At 43.0% G+C, this 21697-nt stretch overlaps 1 protein-coding gene across 1 annotated transcript in view; it reads left to right on the top strand.

The window, feature by feature from the left end:
- Nucleotides 1-21697, top strand: part of TRPC7 (transient receptor potential cation channel subfamily C member 7) — a 130882-nt gene that overhangs the window by 1094 nt on the left and 108091 nt on the right. The gene's annotated exons all lie outside the window — the stretch shown is intronic.

The following is a 21697-nucleotide window of genomic DNA, read 5'->3' as shown; positions in this document are numbered from 1 at the left end:
GCCCCCAGGGAGCTCTGGAGTGTCTAGGACACCTTGCATGTTTCCTAGTCCAAGTCTTGGACTTCTTGATTGTGTCACCTGAAAGGTTTTGTCTTGTCCATCCTGGACTGCATTGATCTGTGTTTGGTCTCACAGTCAGTGCTAGAAAGGCTTGCCTGCAGCCGTTCTCACTGTAGCAAGCTATTACTATTGTTCTGTCAAGGGGCTCAGGAAAAGGTGCGTGGAAATGAAAATAAAACCATCTCTGTAATATTGGACTTGTCACCTCAGTAGACAGGCCCAGGGCAAAACTCTATCAATGCACCCCCCCCCCCACCTCCTGAGAACACCTAGACTACCAGGCCAGCCCAGGGGAGACCCATCTCCAAAGTCCACTGTTGAGTGATGGAGGGATCCTGTGCGGTAATTGTCAACTGACACTCTCTGTTAAAGAGAAGACTGGGACCTAAATCTTTTGACACTATTTAATAATACTTAGTGAGAATATTTCGTGGGCACTTATTGTGTGCCAAGCATTAACTGCCTTACCTATATGATGCTGTTTAGTCCCCTCAACAACCATTAATTTGGATACCATTATAATCCCCATTTTATGTGAGGGCACACAGGTAGAGAGATATCATACAGCTAGTAAGTAGCAAAGCCGCTGTTCTCATCTAGGCATTCCAGAGCTAGCTCTTAGCCTTTCTGGGAATTGTTCATGCATTGGGATTCTCAGTGTTCATTTGTCTTTGAATGATGAAGAAATTCTTGGCTGCAGAAGGTATGCCTGGAAGGGTAGGAGCTACAACTAGGTTCATAATTTCTCATCGTGAGCCATCTTATCAGAGCCTATGATGCCATGGAACATACAAAAAGGTGTCACATGCATGGCTGACCATGGAGCTGGGAAAAGAGGTTAACCTGCAGGAGAAAAGTGCATTGTCCAAATAAGGTGTCGCTGTAAGAGCTGTCCCTGGAGGGACACAAATAGGTGGCCGAGGATGGGTACCAATTCACAGCAAGGGAAGCCCCATGCACCACACAGTGTTCAGGGAGATCTCAAAGGAGGCAAGAGAATGGGGCTGGGCCTTGCAGAGCAGGAGAAATTAGATCAGTGGGAAGAGAGAGGTGGGAATTTGGAGGAGGCAAGTGAAGGTGATATCCAGAATGGCCCAGAACAGTCAGGGGGCTTCTGAGAAGCTGCATGTGACCAGAATAAAGACTTCCTGGAGGGGCACACAGGAGGCATGCTGCAGAGATGAGCTTGGGGCAGATCTCAGAGGGTTCTGTGTGTCAGATGCTATCCTGTAGGACATGGGAGAGCCATTGAAACTTGCAATAAGGGGGCTAAAATGATGAAGCTAAGTTCTGGAAATTTAGTTCACTGGTAGATGAATTAGAGGACCTGGAGTGTGAGGCCCTGGAACTAAAGATAGGGACAATTTAGTTGTGTATGCGTGAGACCACAGAAGCCTCTCTGAAGGAATAGATCACCCACAGCCACAGACAGAAGAGCCAGGCTCACAAAAAGCTGCAGGGTACCGCAGACTGTGAATAGATGAAGAGTCCTATAATTAATTTTACCCCATCTGTTCCCCCTATCTTGGACTGATCTACTGAAGCAGAGCAACTTCCCAATTCCTGCATTGTCCATAGCCTCAGCTAAAAAAATTGGTGGACGGAGATGGAGAAATTACCCAAAGAAGCTCTCAAGGACGTAGGTCTTGCCTGTTCTTTCCTTGTTTCTGTACCATAAACTCCACCACCAGTAATAAGACCAATGATATCCCAAGGAAGCTTGGTGGGATTTTGCTTATTCCCTCAGCTTATTCCCTCAGCTAGAGTGAATCTTCACAGGCCTTGTAAAAGAAATGGCCAACCCAATTAATTTAGATATTTCTGGCCAAGAAAAGAAAACAATTCAAGGAAAAAAATTTTGGATCAGGTTATGTGGCTAATTGCACAATCCTCTACTTATCTGGAATTTGGGAACATGCCAGCCTTACTAAATAAGACGATGCTAGACTAACATTTGGAATTGCATCTGAGCCATTTGTTTCCTTTACAAAGACTAAAAGTCTAGCATATTTTAGTATATATAATATCTAAAAGTGGAAGTTTGTGGAAAGCATGATATTTTGATTTAAAAAGTAAATTAGGAAAATTAGAGACAATTAAGAACACTACTAACATGATGACAAATCCATTCCACAATGCAGTGACTTACTCAGAATAAGAGTTAGCATAAATACATTTGCTGGCTATTAGCATCCCTCTAGTTACCTTTGTTTGAAATAATGTCTTTCACATTGTCGACAAATGGCGCATTATAAATTAACATAAGCGTTCCTTTAGAACTTTATTACTTATTCAACTATCCTTGTATGTGCATTCCTGACATTATAAATCTTCTCAGAGAAGAGAGCAGCTTAGCAAAAGACAAGTCAATTTGTAATAAAAGAATAAAGAGCAAGTGTGGTTCTAAAATACACTCTTTAGGAGTCTGTCCTACTTTAAAGGGACGACACACAGCTGACTGTAGCCACGTGTTATGCTGATGACCCAGTATCATCAGCTGTACAAAAAGATACCGGGTTCCGACAGGAGGTGTCCTATGTCATCCTCCAGATCCTCTAAGACACTCACTCTGGGAATGGCTCCTCCTGACCAGACTCATGCATGGAAACCTCAATCAGTTGCCCAGTCTATTATTTTTGAAGTCATTGTAATTTATCACCAGAATAGAGTCTAGTCATTAGCAAGAAGTACAGCCAGTGTCAAGGTCTCCAGTAAATTGTGGCTAGAGTCAGATGCCTGCTAGCAAACCATTATTTTTGTTGTGGAAATTACATATCTCCTCAAAGATTTTTCTCATGCATCTCTAATCTTCTGGGGTCTAAAAAGATGCGAAAATTCAATGAGACCTTCCTAATGCCGTGTATGGTGCTCAGTAATCTCGTAAGCATTCCAGAATTACTTGATGAAGGGAATGAAGGAAATCCTCAAAGGATAATCATTTCAACTGATGAAGCACGTGATTACTTTTATCTGTGATTTAAACTCTTCCTACATGTATGAATCTAATAGAGCAATTTGATAGACACAGTAAGTGGGAAAGCTCTACAGAAGGGTACAGGGTGGGTAAGCGGATCAAACCAACACACATTAAATAACATAAGACCAATCATATGCTGCATTATATGGTGCCAGGAACCACTAAACTCCTGGAGGGCACCAATGACATTCTGATTAACTGGTTTATCTATATAGTAGGAGACAAGGAAAGGGAAGACTGGCATGGGAAGACTGGCGTGCGATGTTTTATCCTGATGGAACAGGCTCTATGTAGAGGCACCTGGAATAGCATGGAAAAAATTAGGAATTTCTCTTTCCCCATTGAGTTACAGTCTCTGCCACCAAGAACACAACAAGGTCTTCACATTTCTCTCAAATTAGTCTGTTTGGCTATATTCACTGATCATCCTTCTGGTAAATCTGCTGAAGATCCTCTTTATTTCACTGGTATCTTCCCAAATTCCAGGGCATCCTGTATATGCCTATGGCTTATCTATAAAGCTGATGTTTCAAAAGGATTAGAGGTGCTAATCTCTCTTCCATCCCAGAGTTATGCCAACAGCAGTGCCCAGTGGGAGCAGGAGGGGGTGGGGAAAACTGTGGAAGGAGATTTAGGGATTTGGAAGGAAAGAGAAAACAGGGTGAGGATTGGGGTATCCCTCCTGCTCTTTGACCTTTTGCTTAAATTTAAAAGTACCCCATGTTCCCAAGTCAAGGGACTGTGGAGGCCCAAACACTTTACCTTCATTACTTAAGACTTGGTCATTCTGAATAATAACAAAGCTACAACTAAGCAGGCTTTTCATGTTGACACATCAGTATGGAGGCTGCTGATTGTGCTTCCATCAGCAATTTATTCTTATAGACCAGAGATGAGAAAAGTAGGGGGGGCAAGACAGTTAAAGCTTGTAGCTTCATCTTGCTTCAAGTGTTGATGTCAATGGGTTGTTAACCACAGGTATTATGAAAAGTAGATGATGAATTATGTATCGATGTTTGTGTTGCCATTTTAAGACCCATAAAATAAAACTCTCTGGGCCTAAAATACCACAAATTAAAAATGCAAATAATGATAAATCAGACCAATTTGCCACCTGCTATGATCTCTAGTGAGGTCCCATTGTGTAAGGTAAAGGTGTTGAGATGACAGTTTGTAATCTGCTTGCAAACTTATCAAAATGGAAGAGAAAAGAGGAGGGGAGAGGAGGAATGTCTTTTTATTGTGGTAGGGAGAGCTCAAAGCACATCTGAATTCAGGCCATATGGAGCCAGGGAGCCAAGAAGCCAGAAAGCTTGAGTGAAGGCCCACCCAGGGCCTGAGGCAGTACTGAAAAGTTGAATACATGGGTTGCCCCAGCATCCAGTGGAATCTGCATTTTGCACCTGTTTGTCGTGCTTTGAATATTTTTAGGATTTTTAAATTTTATAGGCCAACACTCTGGGAAAATAGATTTCCTTGAAGTTTGAAAGCCAGGCTGGTAGTATAAACAAATCCCTATTTAACATGCAGGAAATGACTTGAAAATTGTTTCCTTTTCCTTCAGGAAAATACTTTTTAAGCTGTCAAGGCTGCACATCTTAAAAGCAAGTTGTTGGTTTTTTGTTTTTTGGTTGTTTGTTTGTTTTTTTTTTTAAAGAGAATCTGGCAGAAAACTCCTTAAAGCACTCACTTATATATTAAATCCCCAGTACCCTCAGGGATCAGACTGTGTCACCCAAGCCCTCTGCTTGAGCATCTGGTGATAGAGAATGTAAGAAGAAAAGGATCACAAATGTCACATGATGAACTGTCATGGGACCACCCCCCCACCTGAGCATATGCAGGTATGGTGAGAATAGGGCATACCTGCCAGTCCACAGGTCCACACTGGGGCCGGAATCATCAGCTTCCATGTCTGAGAGCAAGATCCGGGGGACTGGCTGATCTCAGGAGAAGGGACAGACATGACTTCTGCCCACACTAGCTCTTTTTCTATTTTCCTACCTAAGCATTTGGAGGAACACTTTCACCAGGGCATTTGTTAATGAGTCATCATAGGAAGTGAGCTAATTAATGTATCCTTTCATGACGATTTTTCATTGGGTCACAGCGAATGCCTGAAGTTATGTGATTGTCTTCTCCTAGGGTTTATGCCAAGAGTATCAGCCTCTAAAATATAGGGATAGTGTGCGTTGGGTGACAAAAATTCAGGCCACTTTGCTTGATGAGGACAAGAGCAGGGAACAGGCTCTGCTGAGCACCCAGTGCAGCCATGCTTCATTTCCTCAAGCCTGTGGAATGGAGATCCAAGAACTTGGCTCTCTAATCAGATGGACCCAGCTTCTAATCCCAGTGCCATCTCCTGGTAACTGTGCAATCTTAGGCATCTATTACAAATTCCTTTTCTTACTTTGAAAACTGGGGTATTAGAGCTGTAACATGTCTGAAATGGAATGCCTGTTTTCCCCCACCCAAACACTGGCTCTTACCCTAATCTCTGTAAATAAATAAATGAGTGGTGAGTGAATTAATGACAATGACCTCCCAGGGTGCCGATGAGGATTAAATTAGATGAACAATCTAAAACTCTGCAGGGAACCCAACCGACCCAGAATACATACATAATTCCTACCACCCAGAGCTCAGTGGAGATGAGCCCACTGCATTCCCGGCACAACTTTGCTCCCAATAAAGGTAACTTAAGTTTCAGCACCTCATCTATTCAGAGGATCTTCCTGATCTCTGCTAAGCTTCCTTCCCCCAACCCCTGAAGATCTTTCTAGAATGAGAAAAACTAACACCTGTGAACTCCCTGGTTAAAAACAGGCCAAGAGAATATTTCCAGTTGGAAAAATGCAGACCACTGAAAGTGCATAAGCCTCAAGCGCTGCTAAAATATTGCTGTGGAAAGAAATGGCATGAGCAGGAAAGATAGAGCAGCAGGGGAGGGGGAGGACGGAAATGGGTAGGCAGAGCTCCTGCCAAATACAGACAGAGATTATTTTTTGAAAAATATCTCCGTAGAAAAGATTCATCACTACACATACAAAAAAAAAAATGGGGAAAATATCATTTCCTCTGCAAGTGCAACTATCAGTGTAAAGTATCAGAGATAGGGACAAAATGGAGACAGTTCTAGAGAATATTAGTCGATGAGTAGCAGCACAAATTAAATCAAATAGAAATGAAGGATTTTTCTCTGAAAAAAAGTTATAATGCTATATAAATTAATCATCATAGGACATCATTAATCAAGTATGCTGCACACCCCATCAACACGCAGGCATGTATTTTACTAGGAGCAGTTTCATGGATTAAGTGTGGAAAACATGTCAGGAGGACAGGATGGGAGTATGGTCTGTAGGCCCAGAGAATATCACGACTCGGTGGACCTCGTTACAGAGCTATCTGAAAATCCAGCATTCCTGCAACAAACATTTATTAAGCCTGTAGTATGAACCAGGCTCTAGGCTGGGTGCTGGGATGATGATGAATAAGATAAACACAGTTCCTGCTCTCAGGACCTGATAATCCAGGGGAGGGGATAGGCATTCTTCATACAATCATACAGATAAACGGGGCTTTACAAATCATGCTGAGTGCTAAGCAGTAAAAGGGAGGTTTTATTTTATTTTTTTAAAGGGAGGTTTTAAAACTTGACTTAGTGGGACAGCTGACCATGTGTGTTTAAAGATTTCTCTAAGGAGACATGTTTAAATGGAACCTGAGGCTATGGGAGACCTACGCGGCCAGCAGGGAATGGGAAAGATGGCGCTAGGCATAAAAACTGCACATGAAATAGTTCGGTACAGATAGGGGAAAGAGGCCCTATGTAGAGAACTGTTAAGTCGCTCCACATTATAGGGAGGAAAAGGGAGAGTTGGCAGGTGACAGAGGCACTGAAGAACACCACCTCACCCATGGCCTTACCACCTAATAAGTTGGGCTTCATTTTCGGGTAAATGAAGAGCCACCAAAAGGTTTCAGGAAATGAGTGACTCATATGTGCACTTTGTAAACACCCACTGTGCCTGCTGTAGAAAATGGGCTGGAGGGGACAAGGCTTGGAGGAGTTGGACAAGTGCTGTTGGAAAGGGGGGCCTCCCAGAAAGGGGGTGAGTGGCACATGAGAGCAAAAGAACCAACACATCTCAGGGCAGCTGGATGGTTCAGTCAGTTAAACATCTGACTTCAGCTCAGGTCACGATCTCGCAGTTCACAAGTTCAAGCCCCGCATCGGGCTCTGTGCTGACAGCTCAGAGCCTGGAACCTGCTTTGGATTCTCTGTCTCCCTCTCTCTATGCCCCTTCCCCACTCGTGCTCTGTCTCTTTCAGAAATAAATAAAAAAAAAAAAAAAAAAAAAAAAAGAACGAACGAACACATCTCAATCTGCCGGGGACTCAGCACAGTTGGAGCAATGGCACAGTCAGAAAAGGTGACCATGTATCTCCTGGCTGTGTCCAGGACAGCCTGCTTGTCCGTGAGGTGCAGGGACCCTGCTTCTTCTGTCCCTGGGGACTCTCCGTGCTTCCCAGCAGGGAGCTCTCACAGTGCAGAGACACAGAGAGAGGAGGCAGAGAAGTGCAGGCTCCTCATCTTCTCCTCCAAGACAGAAGCCCCATGGAGTAGCAGCAGGGCAGGAGAGCAATAAGGATTCCCATTTTCTATCCGGGTATCTGGAGGAAGAGAAGGGTGTGGCCCAGGCCAAACTGCTCATTGCTAGAGCAGAGGTATTGGAAAGTGCGTTCAGAAGTGATATCCCCAGAAGAAAAAGAATTCTACTGAGGGGCGCCTGGGTCGCTCAGTTAGTTAAGCATCTGACTTCGGCTCAGGTCGTGATCTCACAGTCTGTGAGTTTGAGCCCCACATCAGGCTCTGAGCTAACAGCTCAGAGCCTGGAGCCTCCTTCAGATTCTGTGTCTCCCTCTCTCTCTGTCCCTCCCCACCCATGCTCTCTGTGTCTCAAAAATAAATATTAAAAAAAATTTTTTTAAGAAAAAAAGAATTCTACTGGATTTTAATCTTTCCAGTGCATCTTCCAGATTCTGAAGATATCTTTTTCTGTTGGCTGCAATGACCACATAAACATTTCATTAGAGGAAAATAGCTAAATCTTATCTTACAGTTTTTTCAACTGGAACTAGTATTAGCATAAATAAAAGTATGAAGTAGATCTCTCTCCCTTCTTCCTCCAAGTTTTTGGATGCTGAGAAAACCAGAGGAGGAGGATACTAGGGGCAGGCAAGGCTTTTCTTGGCACTGAAAATCCTCCCTATGAACACCCAGTTGATTATAGGGGGATATATTAGGCTTAGCACTGCTGTGACAAAGTACCATGAATGTGAGCACTTAAAACACAGAAGTGATGGGGCGCCTGGGTGGCTCAGTCGGTTAAGTGTCCAACTTCGGCTCAGGTCATAATCTCACGGTCCGTGAGTTCAAGCCCCGCGTCGGGCTCTGTGCTGACCGCTCAGAGCCTGGAACCTGTTTCAGATTCTGTTTCTCCCTCTCTCTCTGCCCCTCCCCTGTTCATGCTCTCTCTCTGTCTCAAAAATAAATAAACGTTAAAAAAAAATAAATAAATAAAACACAGAAGTGATTCCCTCACAATGCTAGAGGCCAGAAGTCGAAAATCAAGTTGTTACCAGGGCCATGTTTACTCTGAAGGGTCTAGGGTAAGATCCTTCCTTGCCTCTTTCTTATTTCCTTGGAGATCCTTGTCTTGTTGACAAATCACTTGAATCTCTGCTCTGTTGTCACATAGTGATCTTCTGTTTGTTTCTGTCTTTTATCCTGTTCTTATGAGAACAGGCTTATACGGACCAGTCATTTGGGATTAAGGGCCCACTGTACTCCAGTAGGACTTCATCTTATCTAATTACACCTGCAACACCTTATCTCCAAATAAGGTCCCATTCTGAAGTTTCAGGGAGGATGTTAATTTGGGGGAGATGCTATTCAACCCAATATAGTGGGGTAGACTACCAAGTTGGGATAAACTGGGAAAGAGTGAGAAAGGAACCAAAACAAACCCTCAGAACAGGGCAGGATAGAAGGCCAGAGGTCAGTTATTTTAGGAAGCCAAACACAGTCCTAAAACTAGGAGGTTAGTCTTGAAGAAAAGGGAGAGATTGCTAATGCTTTCTACTGGTCAAGGTAAAAGCAGAGACAGAGATACTAGAATTCTGTAAAAGTGTGTTATGTGTTGTATTGGAGGGAAGTGGGAGGTTGCTGGCAGAAGCAATGGGGGAACCTTGGTATTGGGGAACTGCCCCTCTCAAAGACATTTTCAAGTGTTGGGTTTGGGAATGATGAACATAAAATACATTGATTACAGATTTTTAGAAAATCTAGAAAAGCAGTGGGAACAAAAAGGTCAGTGTTAATTCCCACCATCTAAGAATAATTCATATTTTGGTATGTTTTCTCCTAGTGCTCCCCCGACACCCAGGCACAAAAAAAAAAAAAAAAACGTGAATAGAACTATGAGTCAGATGATAAAACTGTCATCATTTTTTGTTTCTCACATACACTTTATCCTCATTCCCATTCTCCCCCACCCCCAAAAATCACCCACTTGAATGTATTTATATTAATTATGAACATACATATGTATTTATGTGTTGTTCACTCAAGACCTATCTCTTTTGCACCTACCATGTGCAGAGTCCTAGAGATTGGGAACACTTAGAGACCATCGAAACCCTCATTTCTCTGCCCTCCTGGAGCTTACATTCCAGTGGGGGTATGGAAAAATATATTGTTGGGTGATTGTTAGTTACATAAAAGGGATTACAGTACAAAATTATGACCCGTCTTCTGTTTCCCTTAACACCATGGTTTTTACGGCCTATCCGTGTCAAGCTAGCGCCCTGCCTCTGTCCGCTATCTGCAGCCTTCCACTTCCTCATTGTCACAGTGATGGACACCTAAACCGCTCTGTCACCACAAATGATGCTGCAAAACACACCCCATGGCTGCATGCGGTCCTATTTAAGTGTTCCTATGACACACCCAGGAAGGAATACCCGGGGTTAACACCACTCAGCACAGCCGACTGCTCCCCAGAAGGCCTGCCCTTGGGGGCTGTGGCCTGCCACATGCTGCCAGCTCTAGGTATTATCCTGCTTTCTCACGTTTGCCGGTGTGAGAAATGCAGTTATTGTAATTTGCATCTCTCCAGTAGTTAATGAGGTTGAACCTTCCTTCACATAATTGATGAGCCATGTGCATTTCTCCTCTCGGTGAACTGCCTCTCCCTCTCATTCCCTCATCTGCTTTTTAACAGGATTTCTGTTTGGAGTATTTTTAAATCTTCTTTCCAGAGTTCCTCATCTGTTCTAAATACTAGCCCAGTGTCTATTTCAGACACTGCAAATATCTCCTCCCTGTCTATCACTCGTCTATTAAATCTGTCTATGGCACCCTGTTTTGAAGAGGAACCCTTATTTTTGAAATGATTTGTGTATTTACTCTGAGTAAAAAAAACTCTTCCCCACGCAAGGTCACAAAGATATTCTCTGACATTACATCTCTTTTTTCTTCTATTACCTTCACGGATCCACCGTTCACTTTTAAGTCTTCAGTCCAACTGGAGGTTGCTTTTGTGTGGAGCATTGCATTTTTGCCTTTGTCCTTCTAGGGAGCTGGTTCCCCCTCATCATCTATTCAGGAACCCAACTTTCCCTCCACTGTGTGCCACCAGCACACATCAATTCCCACATATATGTGTGTCAGGTTCTGGACCTTCTGTTCCATCCCAGCGTCCTGTCTAACTCTTCCTCTACCCACTCCTCCAGAGTTTCATTACTAAGACTTTGCTTTATGACCTATTACCACATATGGAGATCCTCTTTTTTGTTTTCTGTGCATAGATTTGTTTTGTGCGACGGTGACGAAGTCTTGTCACAAACAATTTGGAATCCTGGCTTTCTTACGGAATATTGTAACTTTGGCCTTGCCCCCCACGTAATGTCAACACTTGATAAATAACAGTTCCTGGAAAATTTTGGTGTCCTATGTTGGGAGTAAAACTTCTCCTTAGGTTGTACTGCGTGGAGCCTGTAAATTAACTAAGAAAAGGCAGATTAAAAGAAAAGACAGAGTTTATTCATAGACATATAGAAGTGCAGAAAAGAAATGGCTCCTTGAACAGTTAAGATGGGGGTTTATATACCACCTTAGCAGAAAAAAAAAAGTGAGGGGAAAGAGTTTCTAAGGAAAAAGAGGACGTTTAGGATACACATGAGCTTTTGAGGGAAAAAAATGGAAAGCATGAGTGTTTGTGATGTTCTCATCTGGGTGCAAGCAGACAGTCTCCTTTTTAGCTGTTACCCTCCCCCCACCCTGACCCATAGGATTTGTGGCAGTTACATTTTGGGAACATGCTGCTATGAAGTTTTTTTTTTTTAATGTAAAAGAAGTCTAGCTGCTGGTCTGTTCAGATTTTTTTCACTTAAAATAATGCATGACATTCTGATCAATAAAAGTCAATCTCTGACAATTAATTCACTGAGTCCCCACCACGGAACAACTTCTGCAGTCCAGTATAAGGGAAGGGTGGGCCTCAGGGACTGAGGAAAGGCCACATGATGAAGGATATCCAGTCCTGGCCAAGGAGACAGACAGACCCGTGTAGAGGAGGAAAATAATTTTCCCTCCACCCTTCTGAGTGCACAGTTGACACCCTTGTAGGAAAAGAAAGATTAACAAGAGGAAAATGGAAGTTCAGCAGCATGTATATCTGATGTATACAAGGGAAACACCCAGGGAAAAATGAGTAACTCTCTGAGGTGGCTTAGAATTCAGAATTAAATACAGTCTTGGTCGGGAAAGGGGAGGGGGATGTGCACCTCTCAGAAGAGGGTAAATGATTTTTAGGTAAGATGAATGGGCCCTCAGAAGAAGAGACGGGAGGTGTGAGAATTTGTGACAGAGTCTGTCTGGGTGTGGGGGGCCTCTTCTCCTATGATGACTCCACCTTCCCTGGTTGATGAGGCTCCCATGGAGGGGATTCATAACAATAGAGTTCCTTTTGGAGGATCTATTTCAGGCAGATAAGGGGGCACTTGCAGAGACCCTCCCCCTCATTTGCTGTTTTTCAAGAACCTACAGCTCAAAATAATCAATATACCAAAAGGGCATATTTTGGGGTGGCACGTCCTGAACTTCTACAAGTCATTTTTGGGGTGGCACATTCTGCTCTCCTTCACTGGCTACCTGGTAATGTCTGCACCAAGACTCAGTTTCCACAGTGTCACCTTCAGTCATTTTCTCTAAAACAGACCCCACTGCTCCCAGGGGCTGGTGACAGTCCATTCATGAGGGAGAATGGGGCACCCTCGTTTTGTGAGAGGCTCCTTCTTGTAAACACCCACCAGCTGGCAGCCCTGAGCAGAATCAGAAGACAAATCCTGAAATCCTTGATACTCCAGATGGCTCTGCAGGACTGGCTTGGTGAGAAGGTTTGTGAGTTCACATCCATCCACTAACCAGCCCAGCCCAGCCAGTGGGTGGGCCAGGCAGGACCGGGGCAGCCGCACAGTCAGCTGCCAGTGGAGTTTTCACCATTTTTGTGGAAGTTCTATGAAAAAGACGCTTAAGAGACCCCTGGAAATTGCACATTAGGGTTAAAGGATTAAGTGGTAGAACAGAGATGGGAGAAGCCTAGAAAATGTGAATGAGTGACCTGAAGGGCTATTAGGAAGAAAGGAGAAGGCCATTGTCTGCATTTTCTAATGATCAACAAGAGCTGGAATTAAAAATCAATACTAAGAGGACAAAGATCACAGAGTGGTTTTCCAAACGGTTTCGGCAACATGACCCAGATAGGCTTAATGTGTTTCTGCTAAATTAAGCCACAGTGAGGACCAGCACCGAACCGTGAGAATAACATGCGCTGCTCCTGCCTTGCTGCTGCTGCTGCTGCTGCATCCAAAACTGGTTGAAAAGTTCCTTGTCAGATGCAACAGCTCAGCCTGGAGCAGTCCAGAATTTGGTTTCCCCTTGAGGTTCCCTATATGGTGAGAGGTATACAGGAATAAGGGACAAATGAAGAAATCACCCATCTACTTCTCAAGTTTTTATCAAAGGAATGTATGATGTAAAAAATAATAATAGTAGTTCAGATAGCACCCAACAGTATACAAGGAGAAGTGAGCCCCCCCCTTCCTTAACACTCTCCCTCGCCCCAATCTCGACTCCCAGACTCAGCCTTATGAAAAATATCTTTTATATCTCGGCATAAACATTTTATTCGTACACAGGCATGTATTCATATGTAGGTGTAAATATATATGTATTCATTTGAGTTTTGCCTTAAATATATTGCGACATTCTCCACATTCAGTTCCCGGCTTGCTTTTTTTCACTTAATAATAAAATCTGCAGAGATGTCGCTCCATATTGGCATCTACAAGTCTACCCCTTCCTCCCCAAGAGCTATAATAGAAGTGCTCTAAGAAATAGACACACTGTAATTTCTCTAACACTCCCTTCTGGGTGGTCCTTTAGGTTATTTCCAGCTTTTATTTCAGTACACAATGCTGCAATGAGCATCCTTGCAGCTTTGTGTACTTCTGTGTGCATAACTGCAAGCTAAACTCCTTCACATGGAATTGCCGGGTCCGAGAACACAGACATTTAAAATCATGCTTCAGACCGACGACTGCTCTCCCAAAGGGTGGTCCCAAATTATACATGTCACCGATGGGCTATGAGAGTATCTTTTGTACTTCTCTTGCCCACAGTGAGCATTATCACACTTCCTGTGGGTTTTATAGGTAAGAAATGGCCACTCAATGCTCTTTTACTTTGAATTTTTTGACTAAAATTAAACATTTTCTTTATTGTTCATCTCTGTTTCTTTTACCATGAATTGTTGGTTCCTGTTCATTGTTGGTTTCTTGGTTCATTCCTCATTTAATTTTTAGTTTGTAAAAATTATTTGTATGAAAAAGAAATCAGGGGCACCTGGATGGCTCAGTCGGTTGAGTGCCCAACTTCAGCTCACATCACGATCTGGCAGTTTGTGGGTTCGAGCCCTGCGCCAGGCTCTGTACTGACAGCTTAGAGCCTGGAGCCTGCTTCGGATTCTGTGTCTCCCTCTTTCTCTCTGCCCCTCCCCGCATTGCTCTCTGTCTCTCTCAAAAATAAACATTAAAAATTTAAAAAAAAAAAGAAAAGAAAGAAAGAAATCAGACCTTTCTCTAGGCTGCATGTTGCAACTTTTTTCAGCTGGTTGTCTTTTCAGATCTCTGAGGGTATTCTTTCTGAACGGCAATGTTGTTCAAATTCTATAGGCTCCTCTCTGTCATTCTTTTGGTTGGGATTTCTCAGTTTCACGTCATGCTCGCAAAGGTCTCCTTACTCACAGATCATCAGGAAAATGCACCCGTGTTTTCTCCAGTGTTGCTACAGTTTCACTTTCGTGTATTCCACTATTCACTCCATCTGGAATTCATTTTGGTGTAAGGAAGAAATGCTCCCACCTTCCTGACGGCAACATTCCTCACCTCATTCCAGTCAGTCACCAAGATTTGATTCCATTTGGCAGACTCCAAGACACCTATCTGCAAATATCAACCAGAGAAACTTAATGTCAAATGAAGCAGCAAGAAGGTGGCTGCCGGTCCACATGACTACACCTTTGCTCGTCAAACCCCAGATACACAGATTTACACCATAAGTTTCTTTTCTTTCAATGTTTATTTATTTTTGAGAAAGAAAGAGCGCAAGCAGGAGAAGGTCAGAGAGGGAAGGGGACGGAGGATCTGAAGCGGGCTCTGCACTGACAGCAGTGAGCGTGATGCAGGGCTCAAACTCACAAACCGTGAGATCGTGACCTGAGCCACAAGATCGTGACCTGAGCCACGAGATCGTGACCTGAGCCAAAGTGGGACACTCAACCAACTGAACCACCCAGGCACCCCTAAGCCATAATGTTTTAAAAAGACACAGCCAGAAGTTACAGTCAGCTCGTTTTAAATTTTCTTAAAAGGCTGCTTTTTTTTCAGGATATGGATGATTTTAGTGTTTTGTTTTTAGGTTGTACAGTGGTAAAAAGTCATGGTTCTTTTCTTTTTCCATTCAGCTGCTTCTACCCTTGGATACTGCCCCCCTGGAGTCCGGTAAATGACAAAGACAAAAGTCAGATTGACAAGAGAAAAACAAATAGGAATTTATTGACAGGTGCACCCCATAAACAGATGAGAGAAGTCAGAGATGAGTAACTCAGGGGGGTGAGTAGGAGCTGGGCTTAGATGGCACCTCCACAAAAGAAGAATACATTTTTAGAGACGTGACAAGGCAAAGGAAAAGGACTTTGAGCTTCTGGGGCATTAACTCTCAGGAAGACTAACGGAGAGACTAAAGGTAGACGAGGGCTATTTCGGCAAGGTTTGTTATATAGATTCCTCTGGCCACTGTCTCTGGGCTGATGGGGGTCTAGAATTGTCTCCTATGATTATCTTCTGTCCTTCTTGCTACAGAGAGGAAAGGGGAAGCCCTTTACAAATTTATGTCCTGCTTCTAGTCAAATAGGGGGAGGGAGGAGGGCTTTTCTTGTATCTGCTTCTTCTTCATTGTCTTCGGCTCAAAATAATCTTTAAGCCAAAGTTGCCTATTTTGAAGTAGCACATTCTGCTGCCCGTCAAGTCCATGAATTATAAGAAGCTGGCAAATGCCACTGCGGCTTCTGGATCCAAGGCAGACTTCCACCTAATACCAATCAAGAAAACTGGCAGAACTGCATTTGATTACAAAAAGGAAAAAAACTCTCTATCATTCAGAAATTTCATTGGGCATTGATAAACTAAGTATCTCTCCTCCTTTCCCATTTCTAAATTATGTGATCAGTACCTACTGTGTTATGTACCCAAGCACGGTGCAGGGATAGGAGATTCTGCAATAAATAAATCCTAGCACAGGCTTCCTTCCAAAACATGTATTGCCTGAGCAAACACACTTTTCCATCAGTTGTCAATGAGACAGATCGGGTGGTATGGCGCCACCTGCACTCTTTTGCTGACCCCGAGGGGACTGGAGGAGCTGGTAAGTACTGGCTCTGGTCACAGGAGAAGCAGTACGGCAGAAGACCCAGGAAAACTAAGAAAACGAAAGTTGTATACCTGGTCCTAAAATTACAGTAATGTGAGGATGACTGAAGCTAGAAACTTTCTAAATACTATCAATTCTCGCACAGAAAAGGGCTCCCCAAATGCTTGCTGGCAAAACTATCTTTCATATTATTATGATCACTTTGTCTCTCCTACCTTCAGTGTGAAATTAATACTAATGCCCTGGTTTTCTGGGCTCCAGAGCAGGCTTGCTAATTACTGATGGGTAAATGCTTTGAAAATTAATAAGGGCCACAGTGAAATGTTAAGCACTGCTTCCCTCTCTCTCTCTTTCTCACATACACACACATACACACATGCACACATACATATACTGGAAATACAACACACTCCACACATTTGCTAATAATACAGCTGCTTGAAACTGGGGGTTCAGAGCTCATGCTTGCATTCTTGGCAACAGAAACATGAAGCAACTGGCCTTTTGCATGAGGAAGACCAGGGCTTTGCCTGTTGAGTTGACAGCTCCCTCCAGCTTCTCCTACATAGCCTGTGAAAACAGTAGCCCAAGGATCTATCTGATGACAATTTCTCTTCTCTGGTGATGATTAATGTTGCTAAAAGTTTATACTCCAAAGGATTCACCCCAAACCCTCCATAACACATCAGAAACTTGATGTTTTATGTGCTTAAAATGGATATTTTAACACAAACACGGAGATGACCTCCAGGAAATGTGGAGGAAGAAGAAAAATGTTTTAAATTTTTTTTTAACGTTTATTTATTTTTGAGACAGAGAGAGACACAGCATGAACGGGGGAGGGTCAGAGAGAGAGGGAGACACAGAATCGGAAGCAGGCTCCAGGCTCTGAGCCATCAGCCCAGAGCCCGACGCGGGGCTCGAACTCGCGGACCGCGAGATCGTGACCTGGCTGAAGTTGGACGCTCAACCGACTGAGCCACCCAGGCGCCCCAGTTTTAATTTGGCTGACAAAATTAGGAGCAAGAGTTTATTTCCCTAAGTGATAATCTCCTCTAAGGTTACAAATTTGGAAACCAGATTTCAAACATAGAGTTGGGTCTTTTCTTCACCTAAAGCAAATACTTGAGGTATGTTCTCATGACGGTCATAGTTTTGGATATTACTCAAGGGAACCAAACACCTTGGAGCCTTGTGGTAACATTCTCCCCAGAACATGGCAAATGTCAACAGGTGATATGGCATCATAAAAGAAGCTCCTTCAGCGCGATGCTAGGATGGGGCCTTGACCAGTAAGGCTCCAGAGCAGAAAGGTAGAAGGGAAGGGCATTGAGTGAGGAGACCTAGGGCTATAAACTGCTGTTTATATAAACAGCTCAGGCTCAGTCATTTCACTGTTTGGCAGCCCATCTTCCCCACTTACAAAGCCAGGTGCTTATAACCCCTTAATGAGTCCCCAGTTCTCTACCCCTTTCTGTTTCTCATTTCTACAGAGCATTTTCATAAACAACAATGAAGTGGAGATTTAACAAGAGATTGGTTTTCCCATTTTACAGTTGAGTAAACAACTGAGAGTGGCTGAATGATTTATCCACAAAGGGGGGTCTTCCTTCTGCATGCCAGACACTGTACTAAGAAGTAGGACTAAAAGTGTGGATGAGACCCAGACTCTGTCCTCAAAGCAACAGGAGACACAGGAGTAAAGGATAATCACAAGGTAGTAGAACAGGAGCAAAATGCTGTGAGAACACACACACAACACAGAGTGCAACAAATGGACTGTGAGACAAGGCTTCCCAGAAGAGATAGTATTTTGAAGTGGTTCTTGGAGGGTGAGTAGGAGTTTGGTAAATGGAGGAGAGAAAGAGAAGCATAAAGGCAGAGGAACGAGTGTGTACAGGAGCATGGAAGGCTTAGTGTACTACTTGGTGGACAGGTGTCACTAGGGGACAGCAGGCTTCTAAAATGGGGCTAATGTTAGTGAAGTATATTGAAGTAGGATAATAAAGATGCTGGGACTTTATCCTGCAGCTTTTCAGCCAAGGGGATGATGGGCTGGCATCTGGGTAGAAGAAAGAACTATTGCTAAAGAGACTAATCAGGAAGCTAGTTCAAAAGTCCAGACGCTAAATTACAAGGACTTGAATGAAGATCATGATGAATATGGGTGTCAGACATAAGAGATACTCTGTATCATAATCCATAGATCTTGGTAACGGATTGGCAAAGACAAAGATGTTCCCAGGGTTTCTAGCTCAGGAGGCCGAGTGGATAGGGATTCTACTTCCTGAAAGAGAAAGAAGAAGATCAGTTTTGGTTGTTACATGGAAAACCCATATGTTCAGTTTGGGACATGCAGTTTGAAGTGTCTGAGAAAACCAGAGGAGATGATACCTGGGAGCTGAACATGTAAATCAGCTCCTTAGAATACAGGTTGGGGTTGGAGATAAAAACCTGGGAATCATCAGAGGTGACAGTGGCATCTGTGCAGATAAATGGAATCACATCGAAGCCTCGGTCTTCTTTTTTCATATTTACAAAGTGGATATAGGTCCTACTTCCGAGAGTTATTCAGTCATTCATTGGATAAATCAGTTTAAAGCAAAAAAAAAAAAAAAAAAAAAAAAAAACTAGAATATGATTTTCCTGATTAGATTTGAACTTATTTAAATGCAATCACTTACTCATCTTTTTCCCATGTCTTCTGGGACTTTTAGAAAGTCACTGCAGATGTCTGTGCACAAGATAATGAGCCTATAACAGTCAGCTTTGGCTCCAAGACCATCTAAAGGGCCCAGTATGCCCTCCGTCGCTGCTCCTAGGTCAATTCCTTGGTAGCAACACACTAGCCCTTTCTTGCTCCTCAGGTTTCTTCTATAAATAAAACTCTCAAATCAGACTATAGGTATAGGCCATTTTATACAGCATTTATTAATTCTTATAATGTGGCATGCCCTGAGCTGGAATACACAAACGAACAAAGTTGATTTGCTAAGTATGAAAATGTCAAAAATACAAAGAACACTTTGTCAGGGCTGCTGGGCTCCAAGAAGAAAATGCAGTGGGGGCCCGAGCATGAGATAGTAGATCTCCCCAAGGATATCAGAGAAGTCATCCCAGGGTTATGTTCAAGCTGGTCTTGACAGGGTGGGAAGGGATCTTAGAGGAAGCGAAGAGAGCACAGTCCAGGCTTAGGAACACAAGGCAAAGAGGCACCACAGTGAAAAGAACGGGGTGTGCTCCTCCAATTGGAGAAGTTATAAGTACTAATTTGCCTAACTTGGTTTTACTTTTCATTTTATGAGCAGAGCTCTGCAGTATGTATATATGGACATATGTATTTTTATTTTTTTAAGTTTATTTATTTTGAGAGAGCTAGAGACAGCACGAGTGGGGGAGGGGTAGAGAGGGAAAGAGAGAGAAGCCCCAGCAGGCTCGGCACTGTGAGCACACAGCCCGATACAGGGTTCAAACCCACAAAACCGTGAGATTGTGACCTGAGCCAAAACCAAGAGTCGGACGCTTAACTCACTGAGGCACCGAGGTGCCCCTTTATTTATTTTATTTTTTTAATTTAAATCCAAGCTAGTTAACATATAGTGTAGTTCTGCAGTTTTTTTAATTGCTACTTTGCCATGTAGTTATTAGCCCCTCTTAATCAATAGCATTTTCAGCAATCACAAGCAAATTTTTAAAAATTACTTCTATACACACACTGTGCTATAATTACTCTTGAAAATGAGTCCCATGAACATGTACTATTCTGAATCTATAATCAGGTGAGTCATGACATAATCCTCTGGAAGGGTATGTTATCTGGTGATGCCAATTCAACATTCGTGCTTCTCTGAAATGTTTCCACAATATACAGTTGATGCCAATAACATGCGCAGGTCACATTTGCTCTGAACTTCTTTTTGGATCTTATTTTACTTTCATATTAAAAAAAGAAACAAAGTCATTCGCTATCAAGTAGAGAAGACTACCACCATGGCCAAGATAGCACCAAGGCCGGATACCACCTTGCCAACACTCAGGCTTAAGGGCTCAGCAAACGTCATCCAAAGAATATTAGACAAATTTAAACACCAGAACACACTCAAATTTTTTTTTCTGATTATACTGGTAATACACAATTAATGTAGAAAATGAATGTGTGCATAAAAAGAAAAGAAAAATCATCCTTTATCCCACCAGATGTTAACATGTAAAGAGAATCCCTTTCCAGTGTTTTATGTCCCAAGCATGCTTCATATGGAACTCTCGTTTTCTCTCCGTCCTTTAGGTCCTGTTAGTATTAATACTTAAATGTTTCCCCAATCCATTTCTATCCCTACATCCTTACCACTGTACACTTAACCAGCTCCAACCATGATCCTATCTCCAGGCCATAATACTCCCCAACACCGAGGCTATCCTTCACACAGGGCCAGAAGGATCCCACTGACATGCAAACCAGACCATGCCATTCTCCCTCCTAAAAAGGGCTGATGGCTGCCCACTGCCTACGGAATAAAGTCCAAGCTCCTTATCAGGAAATACAAAACACTCCATGTCCCAGCTCCTCTTTACTTCACCAGACTCATCATCTTCTGCCACCCTCTACCTCTACTTGAATAGTTCCCTATATATTTGTATAGCATGGCTTTGTTTCTCTTGTATAGCATGGCTTTGTTTATGTTCTGTCCCAACATGGAATGCCCTTTCTCTACCTATTGAACTGAGTAACTCTGATTTATCCTTCAAGATTCAGCTATGACTTATTTCCTCCGAGACAAGTTCCCTGAATACCCAGACAGCGCTAAAAAACCTGTCTTTGATGTTGATGTCCCAAAGCAGTAAGCCTACATCTATCCCTTTATCGGTCCATTATTGCCACAATATCGTTGTGTAACAAACTACCCCAAACCATCAGTTGTCTACATGTCAGTGTTTATTGTGACATTCACAAGTCTAAGGGTAAGGGGAGAAGGCTCCTCTGCACATCTCATTCTGGGGTCCAGGACAGACAGGTAGTGACACATTCTTCCCTTGGTGGAAGTCACACTTCCCACAGGGCCAAGGGAATATACATGATGCCTCTTACGACCCAGGTTTAGAAGTCACACACCATCAGTTTCATGGGCTAAAGCAAGTCCTATACTAAGCAGACATCAGTGCTGATGGAAGTATACTGGTCTAATGGAGGTGGGGAAGGAGGGAGAAATATCTGTGAAACAATGAGCTTATCTAACACAGTATTCATCTCAAAGATGGTAACTATCTTTCTATTTGCTCGGACCAAAAACCTCATTCACCCTATCTCTCCTCTGTTTGTGTCTTTTCATATCCAACTCATCAGTAAATCCTCTTGGCTCTATATTGTAAAGATATCCAGAATTCTATCTATATTTCTCACCAGTTTGACCATTTACCTTTCTGGTAAATGAGGTGGTCCAGGCCACCCTCATCTCTCTCCCGGGTAACTACAACAGCCTCTTCGTTGGTCTTCACGCTTCTGCTCTTGCCCCTTAAGTTTATCCCATCCTAGCAGCCAGAGTGATACTCTTCAAGCATTCATCAGATCATGTTAACTCTGCTTCTTGAAACCCTCCAAGGACTCT

The sequence above is a fragment of the Acinonyx jubatus genome, chromosome A1 (genome assembly GCF_027475565.1).
Source record: "Acinonyx jubatus isolate Ajub_Pintada_27869175 chromosome A1, VMU_Ajub_asm_v1.0, whole genome shotgun sequence".
NCBI classification, from domain to species: domain Eukaryota; kingdom Metazoa; phylum Chordata; class Mammalia; order Carnivora; family Felidae; genus Acinonyx; species Acinonyx jubatus.
Note: the sequence above shows the minus strand (reverse complement) of the source record. Positions and strands in the feature narration are given on the sequence as shown.